General features: G+C 42.8%; 1 protein-coding gene and 1 long non-coding RNA gene across 3 annotated transcripts in view; one reads left to right on the plus strand and one right to left on the minus strand.

The window, feature by feature from the left end:
• Nucleotides 1–673: 673 nt before the first annotated feature.
• LOC143646906 (uncharacterized) lies at nucleotides 674–1,973 on the minus strand. Its single transcript, XR_013157741.1, has 3 exons — nucleotides 1,877–1,973; nucleotides 1,166–1,259; nucleotides 674–1,042 (listed from the first exon to the last, which is right to left on the minus strand). It is a non-coding gene; the product is annotated as an uncharacterized LOC143646906 (long non-coding RNA).
• SLC23A2 (solute carrier family 23 member 2) overlaps nucleotides 802–20,023 on the plus strand; it is a 123,052-nt gene continuing 103,830 nt past the window's right edge. Inside the window, exon 1 of one of the 2 annotated variants that reach the window (XM_077116316.1) lies at nucleotides 802–1,020. The gene's annotated coding sequence lies outside the window, so the exon portion shown is untranslated. Of the gene's footprint in view, nucleotides 1,021–1,508; nucleotides 1,592–20,023 lie in introns of those variants that run through there. The other variant, XM_077116306.1, reaches the window with a different exon arrangement.

The raw sequence follows: 20,023 nt of genomic DNA on the forward strand, positions 1-20,023 counted from the left end.
CCCTTTTCTTCTATCCCAGAAGATTCTACATCTACTCAAAAAAAAAAAAAGTTGGATCAAAAAAAGTCTCACTGCTATAGAAGGATGGTGGGGATGTTAGATATAGGGGGAAGTGTGAAGTTGTTTTCGGTGCTGGTTACAGAATTTTCGTTTCTATTTTCTTTATCTTCCATGGGGATCAAAATATCTGGCCTTCCATAGTGTACTGAATTTTACAAGCCAACTTTTATACTTGAAAAATATAAATCATTACAGAAGTATATGGGATAGGCACACTGTTCTCAAAGAGACAGGCAGGCCACATAAAAGAATTTTATAAAATTTCCATAGTTGCAGGTTTCACCCATTCTCCCTTGATAGGTGTGATGCCCACAGCACTAAGTCCCACAAGCTGCATGATACCTGCAGCAAATGCTGATGCAGACAGAATCTGCTCCTTGCCACGTGAGGTCAGACCCTCATCACCTCTATCTAGTTGCTCCGGGAATTATTCGGTTCTTATTCTGTTAGTTAACAGCAGTCATGACAGCGGCTAGATGGTCATGCTAAAAAGTGCTAAAAAGTGCTGATTGTTGGGTTTCTCTTCTCGTTTCCATTTATTCAGACGGTCTTCAGCCCTGGCTCTCAAGGTGCGGTCTCTTCCCCACTCCCCTCCCCCACCCCTCCGGGCTTCAGTACCACAAGGGAATTGAGCAAAAATGCAAATTCTCCGGCCTCACCCCAGACCTCCTGCCTGGGCGACTCCGGGGGCGGGGCCCGGCAACCTGCCACTTGAGGAAGCCCTCCAGGTGCTGCTGCTGTGCGCTGAGGACTTAGACCCAGATTTTCGGGACAGCTCGGCGGTTCTCGGCGCCACCCAAGGGCACTCCACTTCGGCTGGTTCCACACACAGAAGCTCGGGCTGCCCCTCGGACGCACCGAGTTAGAACGCGCATTCAAACACGATCCGCTGGGAGTTCAGGTGAAAAATCTTGGTCTGCAAGCCCCTGTCTGCCTCCTGTCACGACGACTTCATCTTCAGTAAGTTAAAAAAACCGACGGCCTGTTTGAGAAACGGTGAGATTGTTTCAAAATATCCCACCCATTAAGGCCAGAGCCCTGCAAACCGCTTCTCACCCGGGAGCGTTAACAGGGCTCAGGGTCAAGCGAGGTTAAAAGGGCGCACCTTGAGGGGGAGGCGCGGGGGCGAGCGCTCCGCATCCCAGGCGGGTCCCCGGAGCAGGTGTGACGGCACAGGGGCGAGGAAGGGGACGATCTTTCTAGTAGGGGAGGGAAAGAAAAGGAACGTGGCGGGGGTGGGGGCAGAGAATGATGCTGGGAGGGGGGGCACGGCCCGGAGGGAAGCTCGAGATACTTGGGGACCTGAAGGGACAGTCTCTGCCTGGCGGGAAGGCCCGGGGTCGGGGGCGGGGAGGGAGGTGGCCCCAGGCCGGCGCGGGGGCGGGCGGCTCGGCTGCTCCCCGCCCCCAGCCCGCCCCTCCGCGGCGCCATTTTGCAGGCGGCTGTCGCGGGGACGCGAGCCGGCGGCGGCGGCGGGCACTGCGGCTCCGAGGCGCAGCGACGAGACCGGAGCCCGGCGAGCCGCAGCCAGGTGAGAGCCGGGCCGCCGCGCCCCGCGCTGGGCCCGCGGGCCGCACCTGCCGGGCCCACCAGGCGGTGTCCGCCGCGCCCACGAGGCCGGCCTGGCACGGCCCCCGCGCGCTGTCAGTGGTTCCCGGCGCGGCCTGCGCCCCCCACGCCCCCGCCCTGACCCCCGCCCGGGTCCCCGGCTCGCGGGGCCTCTCTGGCTCCGGGGACCGGGGACAGCGCCACCCCCACCCCCCACCTCCCAACCCTTTCCGCCCTTCCGGGGCCCACCAGCCCCCGGAGCGCCCACCCTGCGCCCTGCGCGAGCTCGGGCCCTCAGGCCTCCGCCGGGAGGCAAGTGGGGTCACCCCCCCATCCCGGGCTGCCCTAGCCGCCGCCGCCTCCCGGGCTCTGCGTCCGCGCGTCCTGGGCTAGCTGTCCCTTCACCCTTCTCCAGGGGATGCTTGACGACATCTCCGCGCCCCCGGGAATTCAGGGCTATCGAGGGGGCGGCGGGTGGGGGTGCCTGTTACACTCCTGCTCGCTTCCCTCCTATACAGGCTGCGCCAAATAATTTTAGAAGCGGCTGCTGCCACCCCAGGGCCCTTTTCTATGGTCTGACTCCCGGGGGGTCACGGGTACTTGTCGCTACCTTTCTGGGAAGAGACTTGGACATTTTCGAGTGTGACTACTTTAAGGGCACAAGATTTTCTCTTTCCTTTGGCCCTAGGTGCCCCCTTGGGTGGGATCTAGGGCCTACAGGTTCTGGGGGTTTTGAGCATGATTGATGGGAATTCTTGATTGGCAGGGCAAAGGGTAAATGGGAGCAGCTGCAGGTGGAAGAAAGTCACCCGTGAGGGATTTGGGTCTGGGGCATTGGCAGTAGCTGTTACTTGTTTGATTTTTGCAGTGCTGCGAGAAGGGAGGGCCGAGTTCTGTCCCTGATGACATTCATTCAGGTCATCTGTGTGAAGAGGAGGCTGGGGATGTGCAGGGACCTGGGACCGGGAGGCCCCAGACTGGTTTGAGCTGTCATTGATTGGCCATGTGACTTCCCTCCGCCCAATTTCTTTCTCTCTGAAGTAAGAGGAGAGAATCGGGGGTGGCTGGAGTGTTTTCATTTTTATGGTTGATATCTCACTGCTATGAGGCTGGAGCCTGAAGCCACCTGGCTTCCAGCTGCCTGTCCCTGCCTTTTCACCTCTCCTGGGTGACTGCCTGGCTGATGCCTGAGGGTCTTTGATCCTGCTGTGGTTTATATAGGGGCCCTTTTCAGCTAAAAAATTGGGAATTCCATCCAGAGTTGTGGTCGATTCTACCAGGGTCGCTTGTGAACAGGTCACTACTGTTCTCTTTTCAGTCATCCAAAATTTAATAGCTTTGGGGATCCTTACCTTTTGAAAGGCCAGCAGTGGGGGTGGTCTGTAAGCCCTCTGGCACACATGTTAAAAGAAGGCAAGGAAGGTGAATGGAAGGTAGCTGGCCAGCTGGCTACCTGTTTCACCTGAGAGCTTGAACATGAGGGTATCTGCTTTCTAGACTATTTCCTTTGTCAAAATGGTGACTGGCTCCTTTTTTTTTTAAACACCATGTCACTTCTCTTTTGGTTTCTTTGGTTTGAGTGGGGAGTGATTTTTAAGAAAATAGATATTTTGAGAACTTTTCATATAGACTTTTTTTTTTTTTTAGTTCCCCCCTGACCTTGCATGGTAGTTGTGTTTTCAGACCATGGCACAGTCAGTTAAGCTGAGTTTGTTTCAAAGATACTTGTCGAAGTACCAGGCTAGAATATGGTACAGGTGGTTGCTGGGTTTCGTGCCACACTGCTTATCACATTTGTGTTGCAAAGTCTAGTGAAATTTTGTGTAGCCAGGTCTAGCAAAAATGAGTTGTGTGTCCTTAGGGGGAAGCTTGTGTGGTTGTCTGTCCATCCGTTTATTGGTGCCAAGTGCTGTTGAACAAATCATTTGGGCTGAAACCCAGTGCCTGCCCTCAAAGAGCCTATCATCTACTTTGTGTGATATTGAAAATCCTGAGTTGACTGTTGCTGCCATCTTCAGTGCCTCTAAAGAAAAATATGGGATCCATCAGGGGCCTATTTCTGGTACTGCTGGTAGCTTGAGGAATTTTCCTGTTTTTGTTAGGGAAATTAAAAAACAAAAAACATTTTTAGGCCTTATTTTTTTATTATTATTTTTTTACATGGGCAGGCACCGGGAATCGAACCCGGGTCCTCTGGCATGGCAGGCGAGCATTCTTGCCTGCTGAGCCACCGTGGCCCTAGGCCTTTTACTTTTTTTTTTTCATTTTTTTTTTTTATTAATTAGAAAAAGAATTAACAAAACAATTAGAAATCATTCCAATCTACATGTACAATCAGTAATTCTTAATAACATCACATAGTTGCATATTCATCATTTCTTAGTACATTTGCATCGATTTAGAAAAAGAAATAAAAAGACAACAGAATAAGAATTAAAACAATAATAGAAAGAAAAAAAAAAACAAAAAAACAAAAAACCTATACCTCACATGCAGCTTCATTCAGTGTTTTAACATAATTGCATTACAATTGGGTAGTATTGTGCTGTCCATTTCTGAGTTTTTATATCCAGTCCCGTTGTACAGTCTGTATCCCTTCAGCTCCAATTATCCCTTCTCTTTTTTTTTTTTTTTTTAATTAACGGAAAAAAAAGAAATTAACCCAACATTTAGAGATCATACCATTCTACATATGCAATCATTAATTCTTAACATCATCACATAGATGCATGATCATCATTTCTTAGTACATATGCATTGGTTTAGAAGAACTAGCAACATAACTGAAAAAGATATAGAATGTTAATATAGAGAAAAAAATAAAAGTAATAATAGTAAAATCAAAACAAAACAAAACAAAAACCTATAGCTCAGATGCAGCTTCATTCAGTGTTTTAACATGATTACTTTACAATTAGGTATTGTGCTGTCCATTTTTGAGTTTTTGTATCTAGTCCTGTTACACCGTCTGTATCCCTTCAACTCCAATTGGCCATGGCCTTTTACTTTTTAAAGCAACTGTAGGTTTACAGAAAAATCATGTAGAAAGTAGCGTTCCAATATATTCCCCAACCACATTAATTTGTAAGTTATCCAGTGCTTTATACTTGTAAATGAGAACTTTATTAAAAAAATACTTATTTTTAACTCTTAAGCATTTAAAACTTAATCATTTTGCAGTCCTTCCCTGCCCCATCCACGCACTGGCTGGTCCCTGGTTCCCTTATTAATTCGTGTTCGCGCCCTGCTGTTCGAGTTATTCTCTGCCCCCAGGGCCTTGGTCCCAGCCTTTCTTTCAGACTCTTATCAGAGGGCGTTGCTGCCCTGCTGCCCCAGCTAAGCCGTGGTTCCTGCCCGGGGCTTAAATGAACTCCCTGAGTGCTCCTTGCCGCACCTCTCATTGTCTCTCTGGCTTTGCTGTTTCTGGCCTCTTAACTTGATAACAGGTTCTAGGTTGGTGGTTCTCCCATAACTGAGGTCTGCTTGCAGTTTAGGTTTTTCACAGGCCGTTCACACACTTAACACATCTATTGAGTGTCTGCTGCGTGCTGGGCAGTATTCTTGGTGCAGGGAATGCATTCCAGGACCCAGAGAATCCCTGTCCACATGGAGCCTACTGGGGGTGGGGAGTGGGGGGCGGCGGATGGTGAGATGTCATGCTGTGAAGAAAAATACGGCAGGGTTAGGGGTGTTAAGTTTGGGGCAGGAGCTGAAATTTTAGGAAGGGTAGACTGGGACAGTAAAAATGTGAAGCAAATAACATCTGGGGGAAGAGCAATCCTGAAAGCAAAGAGCAGATGCAAAGGCCCTGAGGCAGAGGAGAGAATTCAGATTTGAAGTCACACAATGGAAGCCAAATCTTCTAAGGCCAAGTGGGACATAGTAAGACTCATGGATTTTACTTTGAGAGAGGTGGGAGCCACTGGGGAGTTTTGAGCAGAGGAGGGAGGAACATGGCTGACTTAGATTTGCTGGCTGGTGCTGTGTGAAAGGGAGGGAGCAGGACAGAGCAACAGAGAGACTGGTTAGAGGGCTAGAGCCAACCAAGAGTAGTGGGTCAGACCAGTGTGATGGGGGTGGGAGAGAAGTGGGGTCAGCTCTGAGGATAGGATTGATGAGATTTGATGACGACCAATTGGTGGGGTGTGGGGTGTGAGATTCAAGGAGGACTCTGGCCTGAGCACGGGAAAGTGACCATTAACTAAGATGCCAGAGGAGCTTGTTTAGGGCATGCTAAGGTGATGCCAGCTGGACACACCCAGATGGAGCTGAAAAAGCGGCGGTGGACATTTGGGAGATGGACCGTCTTGGAAGTTGTGCATCTTAAGTATTTCTTGCACTGCTTCAGTGGGGCTGCATCTTATGGAGCCCTGGAATTGAAAGAAAAGCACGTAAGGCAAAAATCTGAGTTCTTCAAAAATGACCTCTGAAAATTCCCTAAATTCCAGAAAGTATGGTCAATGTATTTTACTTATCCATCCTATATAGAAATATCTAAATATTCAGGTGTGTAATGAATGCAGTGTAATATCAGAGGATCACATTTAGGACTGAAACCAAGTGTTGTCATAGCTGTGAATTTTTCAGCAACCTTAGATTTTGCTGGCAGCTTCTTCCTGTTGGCTATGTGTTTCACCGTTCTTTATAGCCCTAGTTTTCCCCCAACTTCAATTGTTCTTTGATTTCACCCTCCAGTGAAGAGGTGGGGCTGCCCAAACCACAGCTTTCTGTCCTCAAGGGTCAGGAAAACACTTCTTCACTTGTGGTGTTCTTTCCATAGGTGTTGTCCAGAGCAGCTGATCATTTGTTTCCTTGCATTCACTGCCTTGGGCATCTCACTGAGTGCCTGGCCGGAGGCCCAACCCTCTTTTTTGTAGGTATGTGGTCTTACGGAGCTGAATCTTCTAAATTGAATGCAAGGTTGCAGAATTTAAAAGATGTACTCCTTCTCTCTGAGAGCCTCTCCAAGCAATAGAGGGGGCCCAAGAAAGTCCAAGGGAAACCGAGAAAGTAATTTGGCCTGGGGCCAACGCTACGGTGGGCATAGTTTATGTGCTGGGCAATGGAAGATTATCACTGGTCCTCACCCCTTGTGGCCAAGGTGCTTCTGGTCTGCCTACATTTTTTCAATGAAGGAACTGGAGCTCAGGGAACTTTTCCAGGTTGACTGTTGGTACTTGAATTCTGGTCTTAATGCTCCAACTAAACTGGCTTCTCAGTTGACTAAATGTTATTCCCAGGTCTTCTCCAAAACTCTGGGTTTTTAAGTTCTTGTCAGTTTAGCGCCTCAGCTGAGTGGCAGGTGCTCTGCAGAGCACTTTCTCTGGTCATTAACAGCAGTTGGTGAGGTAGGGATTTTTATTCCCATTTTACTGCTGAGCATGCTGAGGTTTGGGGGGAGGGGAGCTCCTTGCCCAAGGTTTTAGTGCTGCCAAGGGGCAGAGCCAGGATTTGGCCCCTGGAGGCTCCCATTCCCAGGGTCGAGATTAGACTGTAATGGAGTTTACTATGTTCCAGTTTGCTCTTCAAGGATTTGGGATTGAAGCGAGAAGTGGGTGGGAGAGTTGGGAATGCCATTCCAGGTAGAGGGAACAACATGGACACAAAGGTTTGGAAAGGTACATTGGAAGCTGGGAGTTTGATAGGGGATGAGGTAGAGGAGGTTTGCAGAGCGTAGAGGTCCTTTGACACTATACTGTGGGATTTGAATATGTTGGAAGGCTACCGAGAGATCCTTGGAAGGGGAATGACATGTTCAGATGTGCATATCCATAAACTTGGGGGCAGAGTGGCGGGTACACTGGGAAGAGGCTGAGGCTGAAGGCAAGGACGGGTCTTATCTCTCCTGCATTTGCCATGTGGGGCTTGTTGATTCCTGACTATGGGAATTTCCTTTATGCACACCCACCCCCAACCCCCCAGCTTGAATCCTTCTATTTGTTCCTGTAAGAGCCTTTCAAACACATACACCCCCTCATTTCTTTTTATACTATCTTCCTTTGTTCAAGTGAATACATCCCTACCGCCAGCCTAGTTTAATTAATTTTGAATTAATGTTTCCATTTTGGACCATCATTTCATCACAGATGTCTTCTTAGACTTGAGGTGGTCTCCTCTACCTGCTTCTGGCCAAAGCACTGCCATGCCCTGGCCTTCACTGGGGAAACACTGTTTCTGGCACATTCTTTCTGGTTGGGATTTCAGCCTTGAATTTCGTTTGGCCAAAATCCTTTGCTGTCTCCAAAGGCAAATCAGTTGGCTGGCATTTAACTACAAGCTCTTCTCTGTTCAACATGGTGGGTCTCCAGCTTGAGAGCTTTTCATTCAGAAGTCTGGGCTGAAGCCAGAATTTGCAGTTCTGATGCTTTCTTGGTGTTGAGGATGCTGGTGCCTGTTTCGTTTTTTTTCTTTTTTTTTTTTTTGGTTGCTAATTTTTTTTTATTGTGAAGAATAACATGTATAAAAAAAGCAATATATTTCAAAGCACACCACAACAATTAGTTATAGAACAGATTTCAGGGTTTGATGTGGGTTATAGTTTTATAATTTTAGATTTTTCCTTTTTCTGTGCTGCCTGTTTTTGTAAATAATTTTATTGGGGCACAGTCATGCCCATTCAAGAGACCATATACCCCACAGGCCTTAAGTATTTACTATTTGGCCCTTTACAGAAAAAATTTGACCTCCGCCTTGCAGTGAGGTATGTATCTGTGATGGGTGCTAAAAATGTTTGAGTTCATATTTTTCTTATTAATTACGAAGAGCTCTTTATATCTTAAGACATTGCTTTGCAAATTATTCTACAAAATATGCATTTTGAATATATGCATATTTCAAAGCGTTAGGGAGTATAAGTACTTTTTAAGAAAGAAGTCTTCTGTTTTATCTAAAAATATGTGAATTTTGTATTCTGTTCTAGAAAACTCAGTGCTTGTTTTAATATGAAACATTTTCCTCAGTCTTTGAGTAAATTGGATGCTACTTGATCTGTTGTTTGATTCTTATCTTTATCCCATATGAGAGATGTGCTGTTAAGATTTTCAGTTGTCTTAAGTTGCAAGTCTATTTGTCCTATGCTTTGAATTTTGTGTAGTTTAGTCATTTTGAAATTTGATATTATCATGTATTCAAATGTCAATCTTTTAACATGCCTTCTCTATTCTAAGATCTTATAAATATTTTCTCTTAGTTCTTTTTTTAAAATTTTTTTTTTGTATTTAACTGTAATTAAGCTAATATTTGTAATATGGTATGGTATGAGGTAAGGATTATTTTTCTCTTAGCTTCGTTGTCCCAGCACCATTTACTCATTCATTTATTTTTTTCTCATGAACTTATTGAGCCTTTTATTTTATTTTGGAAAACAAACAATACACTTAGAACCACTAAAAATGGATATCTCAGTTAGCTTAACCATAGGCATAGTTAAGTAAAGTATCCATATAATCATTGTAAAGCCTGTGTTTGCACAGTAAGTTTCATAAACCAATTTAAAATTAAGGCAACAAGGACAAAAATCTACAAATTCAGATAGCAAAATTTTTTTTTGTTTAATTTTTTTAAAATATAACATACAAAATTGAACATTCTTACCATATGATCATTCCATTCTTGGTATATAATCAGTAACTCACAATATCATCATAGTTGTATATTCATCACCATGATCATTTCTTAGAACATTTGCATCAATTCAGAAAAAGAAATAAAAAGGAAAAAAGAAAAAAACTCATATATACTATACTCCTTACCCCTCTTCTCATTGATTGCTAGTATTTCCATCTACCAATATATTTTAGCCTTTGTTTCCCCTATTTTTTCTATACTGCTTATAATTCCCTTTCATTGATCACTAGCATTTCAATCTGCTAAATTTATTTTAACATTTGTTCCCCCTATTATTTATTTTTAATCCCTATGTTTTACTTATCTGTCCATACCGTAGATAAAAGGAGCGTTAGAGACAAGGTTTTCACAATCGCACAGTCACGTTGTGAAAGCTATATCATTATACAATCATCTTCAAAAAACATGGCTACTGGAACACAGCTCTACATTTTCAGGCACTTCCCACCAGCCTCTCTAATATACCTTAACTAAAAAGATATCTATATAATGCATAAGAATAATCTCCAGGATAACCTCTTGACTCTGTTTGAAATCTCTCAGCCATTAATACTTTATCTCATTTCTCTCTTCCCCTTTTTGGTCTAGAAGGTTTTCTCAATCCCTTAATGCTGAGTCCCAGCTCATTCTAGGATTTCTGTTCCACATTGCCAGGAAAATCCACACCCCTGGGAGTCATGTCCCATGTAGAGAAGGGGAGGGCAGTGAGTTTGCTTTTCGTGTTGGCTGAGAAAGAGAGAAGCCACATCTGAGCAACAGAGGGGTTCTCTGGGGCGACTCTTAGGCCTAATTTTAAGTAGGCTTAGCCTGTCCTTTGTGGAGTTAAGTTTCTTATGAACACACCTCAAGATTGAGGGCTCTGCCTATTGCTTTAGTTATCCCCATGCTTGTGAGAATATCAGGAATTCTCCACATGGGGAAGTTGAATTTTCCCCCTTTCTTGCCATTCCCTCAAGGGGGCTCTGTGAATGCTTTCTTATTCACTGTTCAAATCACTCTGGGATTTATCAGGGCTTCACTCTGGACAAACCTACAAAGTCTGATGACCTACTCAAGAAGGTTCCATGTACTTATGGTGTTCAATTAAAATGTCCACATAAGTTGTATTAGGAAATGCACTAGTCAAAATATAAATTTTGTACCAAATAAACATTTTTTGCTTTAGCCTCACACATAAGTTAAAGTTTTAAAATATGAATTACCATCTGTTTTCAACACCCTGCAGTATTGACATTCCTTTGTTCCTCATGTAAAAGCATTTTTAAATTTGTATATTTAGTCAGATAGTGATTATTCTTGATTGTGTATCTTTAATGGTGTTGAAGAAGCATCTATTCTATATGTCTTTTCACTAAATTACAGTATCAGCTTGTTTTTTATTACTATTTTTTAAAATGAGTCAAAGCTTGTTACCTTGGCATTGACCCTGGAATTACAAAGAAATTCTTGGTAGAAGCTGTCCCTTTTACTGTGGTATTTCTCCAGATAAGTCCAGTTTCTTTACTGATTGAGGATGACGTCAAATTTTTGCCACAAGGAAGGACATGAGTGATGATTGTCCCTTCGCGCTTATCCCTAGGGAATTTTCTGTTTTCTTGTCCTCACTGTCATGTTGTCCAACCTCTTGTGTCTTTTGTGTGAAGAGTTCTGATGCATGCTCTTCCTCGGAAGATGGTCTTCCCTCAAGTTATGGATCCTCATTTTTCTTCCTCTGTTCTTCAGCCCCGGTGAGGAAAACTGAATCTGCTGACAGTACCGATCTTATTCCTTCTCCTTCTGTCATGGTCAGGTTCATGTGTCAACTTGGCCAAGTGGTGGTACCTGTTTGTGTGGTTGGGCAAGGGCTGGCCTGTCTGTTGTTGTGAGGACATTTCATAGAATTAAATCATGATCACATCAGCTGCATTCACAGCTGATTTTATTTGTAATCAGCCAAGGGGCGTGTTTTCTGCAATGAGTGATGCTTAATGTAATCACTGGAAGCCTTTTAAGGAGAATTCAGAAGAGACAAGCTCTCCTCCTCTTTCGGCTGGTGAGCCTCTTCTGTGGAGTTCGATCAGATCCTCCATCGAAATTGTCGGCTTCACAGCCTGCCCTGAGGATTTTGAACTCTGCGATCCCACAGTTACGTGAGACACTTTTATAGATTTTATATTTGCGAGTGTTCCCTGTTGATTCTGTTTCTCTAGAGAACCCTAACTAATACACCTTCCCTTTGGCTGGCCAGCCTGCCTGGATGCATCTCAATGCCCAGTGTGACTTCCCTTTATCTTCCAGGTCTCTGGAACTCTCTCCTAATGAGGATTTAAGGCTTGTTAATACTACTAAGTCCTTGAGGTAGTTAATGGTGTTTGCAGTTTCTGGGCACCTGTGGGATATGGCACAGGGTGGGTACTAACAGGTTTGCCTTGAGAGCCCTTTGTGCCTTTGCTGGCCCTATTTTCCTTTTGAAGTTTCCAGTGAGAAATGAGACCAGTCTGGGTTCTCTCACTGCCTTCTGTTTCACCTGTGCCCTACACTGCCAATGTGGGGGGCTGGGGATTTCTCTTCCCCCCTTCCACCCTTCTTTCTCCAGGTCTTCTCCTCCCTGATTTTGGGTTCAAAATTCAGACCCGAGTCTCTTTAATTATTATCTAATCATGATCACCACTAGACATTTCTGAAAGGTTTTAGGTTTTGGGGTTAGCATAGGCTTTTTGGGTTATTTGAAGCATGACAGTGCTTGTTCAAATATTAATAAGCAGTTTATTAAAGAGAAAAAATGGAACCATTTGTATTAGCCAAGGATGATTTATTACCGCCGATAATTGACATTGGGCTCTGCTTTTAACTGTTATTTTGTCATGAATATAAATTAATCAAATGTTCCTTATTAGATCTCATGTAATTAGGGTGGGTGAGACTCTCATTTTTCTTGAATTGTGTTAATTATTCTCCCATGTGTAACTTGAGATTGAAATGCTAAGTGGAGGAAAGGCATCTCTAATTTTCTAAAAATAGTTGTAACATAAGCATGTAGCAAAATTATTATTTTAAATGTAATTTTGTTAAGATATATTCACATGTCAATCAATCCAAAGTATCCCATCAGTGGCTCATAGTATCACAACATAGTTGTGCATTCAATACCACAATCAATTTTCAAACATTTTCATTACTCCTGGAAGCACACACACAAAAAAAGAACCCTAAACATCCTCCCCAATCAAAATTTTTAATGACTTACTTTGTATATGTGTTTATGAATCTTAAACTTCTTTTCCTTCATTACAATTTAGGCAGTACCAACAGTGGAAAAGCAATCATTTGCTTTTTCTGGGGAAAATATTTGCAATATAACAAAGGGTTAATGTGGAAATGAATAAGAAAGCAAACACCTAGTGAAAAAAATAGGCAAAAGGCACTCACAGTTCATAAAAGAATGAACTAGAGCCAAATGGATCAGAAAAAGCAAGATTGAAGCCAGATGTCCATCTTTGCACCTCATATTTGTGAAAGTTAGAAACAGCAACAACAAAAAACCAAAACAAACTAGGCATGGCAAATGAGTTAAAATGCAGTTTTCTTCTTTTGTGCTTTGTCAGTTTTCCCAGAAGGAATTAGGAAACTTTCCCATATCTCACCTCTTATGGGGAGGATTAAGAAATAACTGGCCTTTGAATTTGTCTAAGCCTAGTACCTTTTTTGAGGCTAGGTTTTTTAGTTTCATAATTTTCTCCATTCTTTTATTATTTTAGATTTTCCAAAAATTGTTTTCCTAAAAAAAATTGTCCATTTCATCAAGATTTTTAAGTAATGTGCTTCTTTTGTACTTAAAGAAGTATAAACTAAATGAAAAAACATGACATGTATACAGTGTTTTGTGTCTGCCCCTGTTTTCAGAAGATATTCTCTGTCATATTAAAGAAGTATCCTTTTAATTTTTAAATTTTAATTGAAGACATTTTCTTTTCAAACCAGGAGCCGTTTTTGGCATCTGCTGAACTGATAGAATGATAGTCTCTGGCCTGTGATGGTATTAGCTCTGGGGTTATATGCTTCCTGATTTTGAAGCCTCAATATCCCTTTTTAAGGAAATGATGGCAAGAGCTGGTGGTGGATGTTACACAACATGGTAAAATACAAAGATGACAATTCTATATTATTACCCTCCCCCCCCCCATTATTTTGCTGAAATTTTTCTCTGGGATCAAAGTTTGGAAACCACAGAAGGTTATACATCCCAATTGAGGAACTACAGAGGGTGGGCCACGGTGGCTCAGCAGGCAGAGTTCTTGCCTGCCATGCCGGAGACCTGGGTTTGATTCCCAGTGCCTGCCCATGCTGGGGTGGGAACCCAGCAGAAATACCGTGAGTTTTGAATGGCTCTTACCATGGAAAGTCTCTGTGTAGCCCTGTACTCACCATGCTTCCCCTTCACTGCCTACTCATGCAGCCCTTGTACCCAAAAGGTGAGTTTTCATCTTCCCAGCCTGTGGTAGGACCTATGAAGGGGGTGAGGGGCTGTGCCACCAGCCCATGATGGATTTCAAGGATGCTCGCTGACAGTTCAGCATTGTTCTTATTTATAGAGCTGCTCTTCCTGCTTTCTCTACTCCTTTCCCCAAAACGCATCTGTATTCTTCCATTATTATAACTTCTGACCTACTTCTTTGCTTTGATCTCAGATATTTCTCAGCAGAGTGGAAAGCCAGTTGTTACAGACACTCATCTTTCCAATCAGTTTAAAAACACTTTTCAGAAACCTTCATGGGTTCCCTGAATTATCCTCTCAGCATTGTTCTGTGGTTTGAACCCGAAGATGACATTTTGTTAATTTGCAACTTTGCCCTTGTGGAACTTTTTCTTTTAATATTTTAAATATTGATTTAATGTTTGTTTTCAAGAATTACAAAAGAAGCATGTGCGTATTGGAAAATAACCCAAACAGAGTAGTCTAAAGCAAATTGCAAAAGTTATGCAACTTCTTATACCCCCACCCCCCACCCTCAGGACAGTTTGTTCTTTCAGACCTATATGGTTGCTTTGAATAAAAGTGGGGCCATACTATAACAATTGCGCAACCTGCATTTTTCAAAGAATATACACTATTAGTTGATTTAACACAAAGTAGGCCATTATTTTAAAGCTTATTTTGTTGTCTCTCCCCCCCCACCATGTTCTTCCTGTTTTTCCTCTTCACAATTGGTTCTCCTTGATGGAAGTTGCTTTTGGGCTTTTCTTCTGACTTTGTAAAAGTTTTAATAAATTTGACTTAAAATAGATTTATGGTCCTGAAGTTTTAATTTTGGATAACAATGACCTTTTTCTGCCTTGTGTGCAAATATATTTCAGAAGAGGAAAACCATCAAATTCTCCATACATAGTCTAATCACTTAAAGTGGGTAGTTTTGTGGTGGTTATTGTTTGTCCCAAACAGCAAAAGACCAGTGTTTAGATTCTGACATGTCACCTGAAAAGTAGAGGCTCGCCTTTGGCTCGGGACCCATGTGACCGCGATGCTCACTCCTAGCACAGATGATGGAGGGCTGGGTCAGCAGTGTCAGTATTTCCCAGTGAGGTGCTGGGCGGTGCTGGTGGATTGGGCAGTCCTCACGCTTCTGTTATAATTGCGGGCTGCGCCACCATCTCCTGGGTAGCCCCCGGGTGAGGCTCTGCGGGTTTCTTTTTCTTCTGGAAAAGAACAGGCGTGTGTGAAATGTCATTTAATAAATGAGAAAATGAACCCGTGTGCCTGTCTGTAACACAGCTTAAGAAACAGAATGTGACCCAGTTCTTTCAGAGGTGCTCTCCCAGTGTGCTAATATATATTTTAAGAGGCTTTACAATAAGGTGATTTTTAAAATTAATAATTAAAGCTCTTCTCCCCGCCCTTTCCCCCCCAAGTACAGAACCTTCTTAAGAACAGGGTGCTGCTGTCCCAGCCCTGGGCCCTGAGCCCTGCCTGCCCCTCCCGGCTCTCATGACCTTTACCCTCCTGGGCTGTCTTACCTGTGATGTGCAGACCAGGTGTGCCCACCTGAAGGAAGGCAGCAAGGATGAAATGATGCAGCCAATACTAGGCACAGCGTCTAGCAACTAGTGAGGACAAAAATAAGTGCCAGGCAATACCAAGTTAAAAAACAACAAAGAAAGCCAGGTTGAGTGAAAAGTTGCTTTTATAGGTGTTCTAAAATGTTTTCAAACAGAATATTTTGTGCATACAGAGAGTTGGGTTTCATAGGCCTGAGGGTGCAGCTCATGTCCCCCCCCCCAATGATGGGCGGGAGAGTGACCAGGTAATAGAGCAAACTTGAGGACAAGGCAGGGCAGTGTGAAAACTGACTCCGTTTGTGCAGAGTGCCCCCTGCTAGATCTGCGGTTACTTTTGTCTGCTTTTGCAATTTGTTTTTCCCTGGCAGAGATCTGGACTCTACGAACGGGACCCCAGCGCAGCCTTGACTCCCACCCCTTAACCACACTGGGAGATGCTGGGTGGCGCCTCGTGACCGGTAGGGCGCGCACAGGTGAGCATCGCAGCGCAGGTGCGACTCAGCTTTTCCAGGTCCTGCTCCCTGGCAGCCCTAGGTAGCGCTTCAGGCTCTTTCGAGCTTGACCTTGTGCTTTGTATATGTCAGGACCGGTCTGAATGCACGATCCTGGGAATAATGGATTGTTGATTAACGCTAATGATAAGCTCGTGGACTTCTGTTCAGTCCAAAATCTCTGTAAGTAGATTAAATGAGAAAATGAACAGGCACAGTCTTGCCTGTTTACAAGGTAGGAGGTAAATATTTTCGTTCTTTTTCCCCATGCTTTTCTCTTCCTCCCCCCTTCCCCCCACCTTCCGGGAACACTCGTTGGGGGCCTGCTTTTGCAGGGGTAAGGGCGGGTCGTGGTGAGAGGAGTTGGTGAAAAGATTTAAGGCCTGTTCCTGTTCCCTTTTTCTAGCATCCTGTTTTCAAGAATCAAGTTTAGTTCCAATGAGACTGAACACACAGGTATACATTTTTAGGGGCATTTCTACAACTACCCCCTGCTTTCCTTTCATGCTCTGTTTTGTCCCAAAGCACGTCTCTTCTTGATAGGGGTTTTTGGCTAAGAGTTTTTGCTATTATAAACCATAGCGTACTGAAACTTCTTATACACGTTTCAGGGAGAGTAGTGATAAGTAGATTCCAGAAGTGAAATTGCTGGGTAAAGTGCTTAAGACTTCAATTTTGATAGATATTGGCAAATTATTGTTCTGCGGAGAAGCTGTAAAAACTTCCACTCTTCACTAATGCATTCTCTCAAACAATTTGTAAACTTAGTAGGTTAAAATTAAATTTATTCACCATGATTGGTGTAAAATATTGATATTGTATTTAGTTTTAATTTATGTACAGTAAAATTTACTCTTTAGGTATACAGTTCTAAGGGTTTTCACAAATATAGAAGGGATCATTCCTTTCTAAAAATGTTTTCATTCTTTAATAAAATCAGTCTATGCTTACTAGTCATTAAAAAAATAAATGAGTAAAATAAACTTGGAAAATTCCAGAAGTTTGGAAGGAAAAAGTATCTTCCTTGTTCTTCGTGTCTAATGGCATCACTATAACATTTTTGTGTTTCTTTCCAATCTTTTTCTCTGTGTAGCTTTTTTTAAGCTGTCATCAAATTTTACTTTCTTAAAAGTAACATTTATTAATGAGGATGGAGATATGGGGGTGCCACTCTCGAGAATACTGCAAAATAAATGGTTTTCTGACTCGTGGGGTTTCAGTCTCACCTTCAGGTTTCAATTCACAAATCTTTTCCTCGACTCTGTTTTCATCAAGCCTCTCTCTCTCAAATCTCTGGTGGTCATTGGGGGGCACTCATCAAATGTATATACTGCCACCAACTCAAATTCAGCATGTCCAGCCCTACCTCATTTGCTTCCTCAAGCCTGCGTCCTTAATTAGTGCCCAGAGAAACACCCGTGTTCTCTAAGGGATCATCTTTACACCTAGTCTTCAACATTTTTGTTTGTTTTCCCTTCGAAATCACTCTGTCCGGCTATCTTTTTTACTCGTTGTCTTATTTGCTGAGACCCTTCTACTTGGATTAACACTGTAGCTTCTTGATGTTCCATCTTGGGATTCATTCTGTGGTACGCTATTTCTGCTCTCATTGCTTGCTCAGAAACTCACATTTCATGAAGTAGGATTGCATTTACATTTGACTTCTGCGGCACCTCTGCCCTGGGAGGGATGTCTTCCCCTCCTTCACGTGGTCTGTTGTGGGTGGGCTGCTGTCCGCAGTGCCCTGGAGGCACCTCATACCCCTGCCAACCTCTGGGCAGCTGCTGTGGCCTCTGTCTCAGGACACTCGCCGTTGTTCAAGGTGAACCCCACGTGCCAATCCCCAGAGGTCGCTTCTGAGCCTCTCAGGCCTTCTGTGTTCCTGTTTGTCTGAATTCTCTGGACCCTCGTGATTTGTGGAGCAGTTCAATAATAGTGTATTTCTTTTCTCCTTCACTGTTTTTTCCAGCCTCTCCAGTTAGAAGAGTCCTCCATTCCATCCTTCCATTTCCATCCCCATGATCAGGCCACTTTAGCAGTTCAGGAAGCTAGTCGAATGATGGGTTTTTTCTATTTCTTTGAATTTGTTAGTAAAGATCCTAAAACATTAAGATCTTATTAAACTGAGAAAAGAGAAGGCTTTTCTAATACCATTCATCTTTGTCATCAAGAATGTGTAAGTGACAGGCTACTGCCTGGGCTTTCCTAGCTGAGAGCCCCAGCTTTGCTCAGTGCCCAGAGCCAGCCAGACAGGGTGTTGGTTCTGATTCAGATGCGTTTTAGAAGTTGATAGAACTACCACTGACTATGGGACTTAGGTATAAACTTGATCAAAAATTCGAGCCATGAGAAGACATTTCTATCTTTTTGGCAGCTGGTTTCTGGTAAATCTGGTGTTTTTAGTTTTAAACTTTGTGCATTTGACATCATATCTCAAAAATGTTGTGTTTATAGTTTGATTAGTAGCAGGAAGAGAATTAAATATTTACTGGAGAAATTGGATCCTTTAAAAACCTATGTAGGACGGGCAACAGTGGCTCAGTGGCAGAGTTTTTGCCTGTCATACTGGAAACCTGGGTTCAATTCCTGGTGCCTGCCCATATATATATATATATATATATATATATATATTTTTTTTTTTATTTTAACTGTGTAAACAGATGGATTACATAAGAAGATAAGGAGACGTGATAGAATAGTTGTGTAATGAAAAAGATTCCAAGCAGATTAGCAAATTCTGGCTTTCTCAATTGGACATGTTTTTAAATCAACATGTTAATACTGGATTAAGAGCACCTGTTTGTAAATTTTCTTGCTTACTTTCTGTTTAGCATGAAAACTCTCATCAATAACTTTGTCCATTCCTTCTTAAGATAACTCTTTTGAAATCCACGTATTTAGTTTTAAGTTTGTTAGCCAAAACCAGAACCTGTATTTTGGTGCTTAAAAAGCCCTTCTGGATTTAAGATATGTTTACCCTTGGATGGACCCAGTATTTTAAGTTTCTTGTGCTGGTTCTGGGTTCCTCCAGGCTTCTAATAACTCCCTCTTGACCTTACAGCTTATGAGTGTTGTTAGCACTGCATTCTGCTTTGGCCTTTCTCACACCTGGTTTCTTCCTTCCTTCTCCCTGTGCTGTTTGACTGTGAGACAATAGGTTTTGGCACCTGCTTCCCTCCATCACAGTGTAGGCTGCAGCTGATTGTGTAGAGACTTCTCTAAGATACAAGGCCATGCCTGTGTGTGTGTGTTTGTAAAATCGAAGCATCTGGAGCTTATGCACTCTGTGGATGGCATCTGGTCATATCAACGTGGTTGTATGTTCTGAAAGAGTATTTACTTTTCTCTCTCCTGGTACCCACATTCTTTAGACTTTCTGTTAACTTGTAATGGGAGCCACGTATGTAGGTTTTTAGTAGCTGCGTTAAAAACATAAAAAGAGGTAAAATTAATTTGATAGCCTGTCAACATATAATCAATAAAAAATTACTGAAGACATGTCTTACATTGTTTTTCATGATAACTCTGGTATGCATTTTATATGTACAGCATCTTTAAATTGGACTTAGTACTTTTCAAGTGCTCAGTTGCCTCCTAGGTCTGGTGGCTCCAGCATTGGGCAGCACTGCTCTAAACCCACACTGCTTTGTGCATCACAGAGTAATACGTTTTCAACTTCTGAACTTGGGGATTTTTAAGTATTTCATACTGTAAGCTACTTCCATTTGAGGGACTGTGTAATATTACATACTAATAGTTAAAAGATGCTTCTAGCAGCTTCCCCATTCTTTTTCCTGTCAAATTTAGATATTTCCCACTGCCTGGAAAATGCTTCTGAACTAGTTCAAGTAAATTGGATTGATAGGTGGTATTTCTAGATGTTAATTCATTTATTCCTTGGCTCAGGATACTCTGTTATAACAGCGTGCCCACAATTTAATTATTCCCTATTTTTAGACATTAAGGTCATCATGCCTTCCCCCTCCTATGTTGGATTACTCTAAGTACTACTTTATTGAACATTCTCATAATGAAGAAGTTGAGCCTATTTAAATTATTTTGTTAGGTTAAAATCCTTCCTTAAGAACAGACTTTTTGGGTCAAAGGAGATATATATATTTGAACTTTTGATTGAGGTTGTTAAATTATCTTCTAGAAATGTTATGCCAGTTATTGATCTCACTAGCAGTAAGAGTGCCTGCCTGCTAAAGGAACATTAAAAAATGTTTAGTAATTTTATGACTTGATGAGTGGATTATAAATGA

Source organism: Tamandua tetradactyla, chromosome 1 (genome assembly GCF_023851605.1).
Source record: "Tamandua tetradactyla isolate mTamTet1 chromosome 1, mTamTet1.pri, whole genome shotgun sequence".
Lineage (NCBI taxonomy): Eukaryota > Metazoa > Chordata > Mammalia > Pilosa > Myrmecophagidae > Tamandua > Tamandua tetradactyla.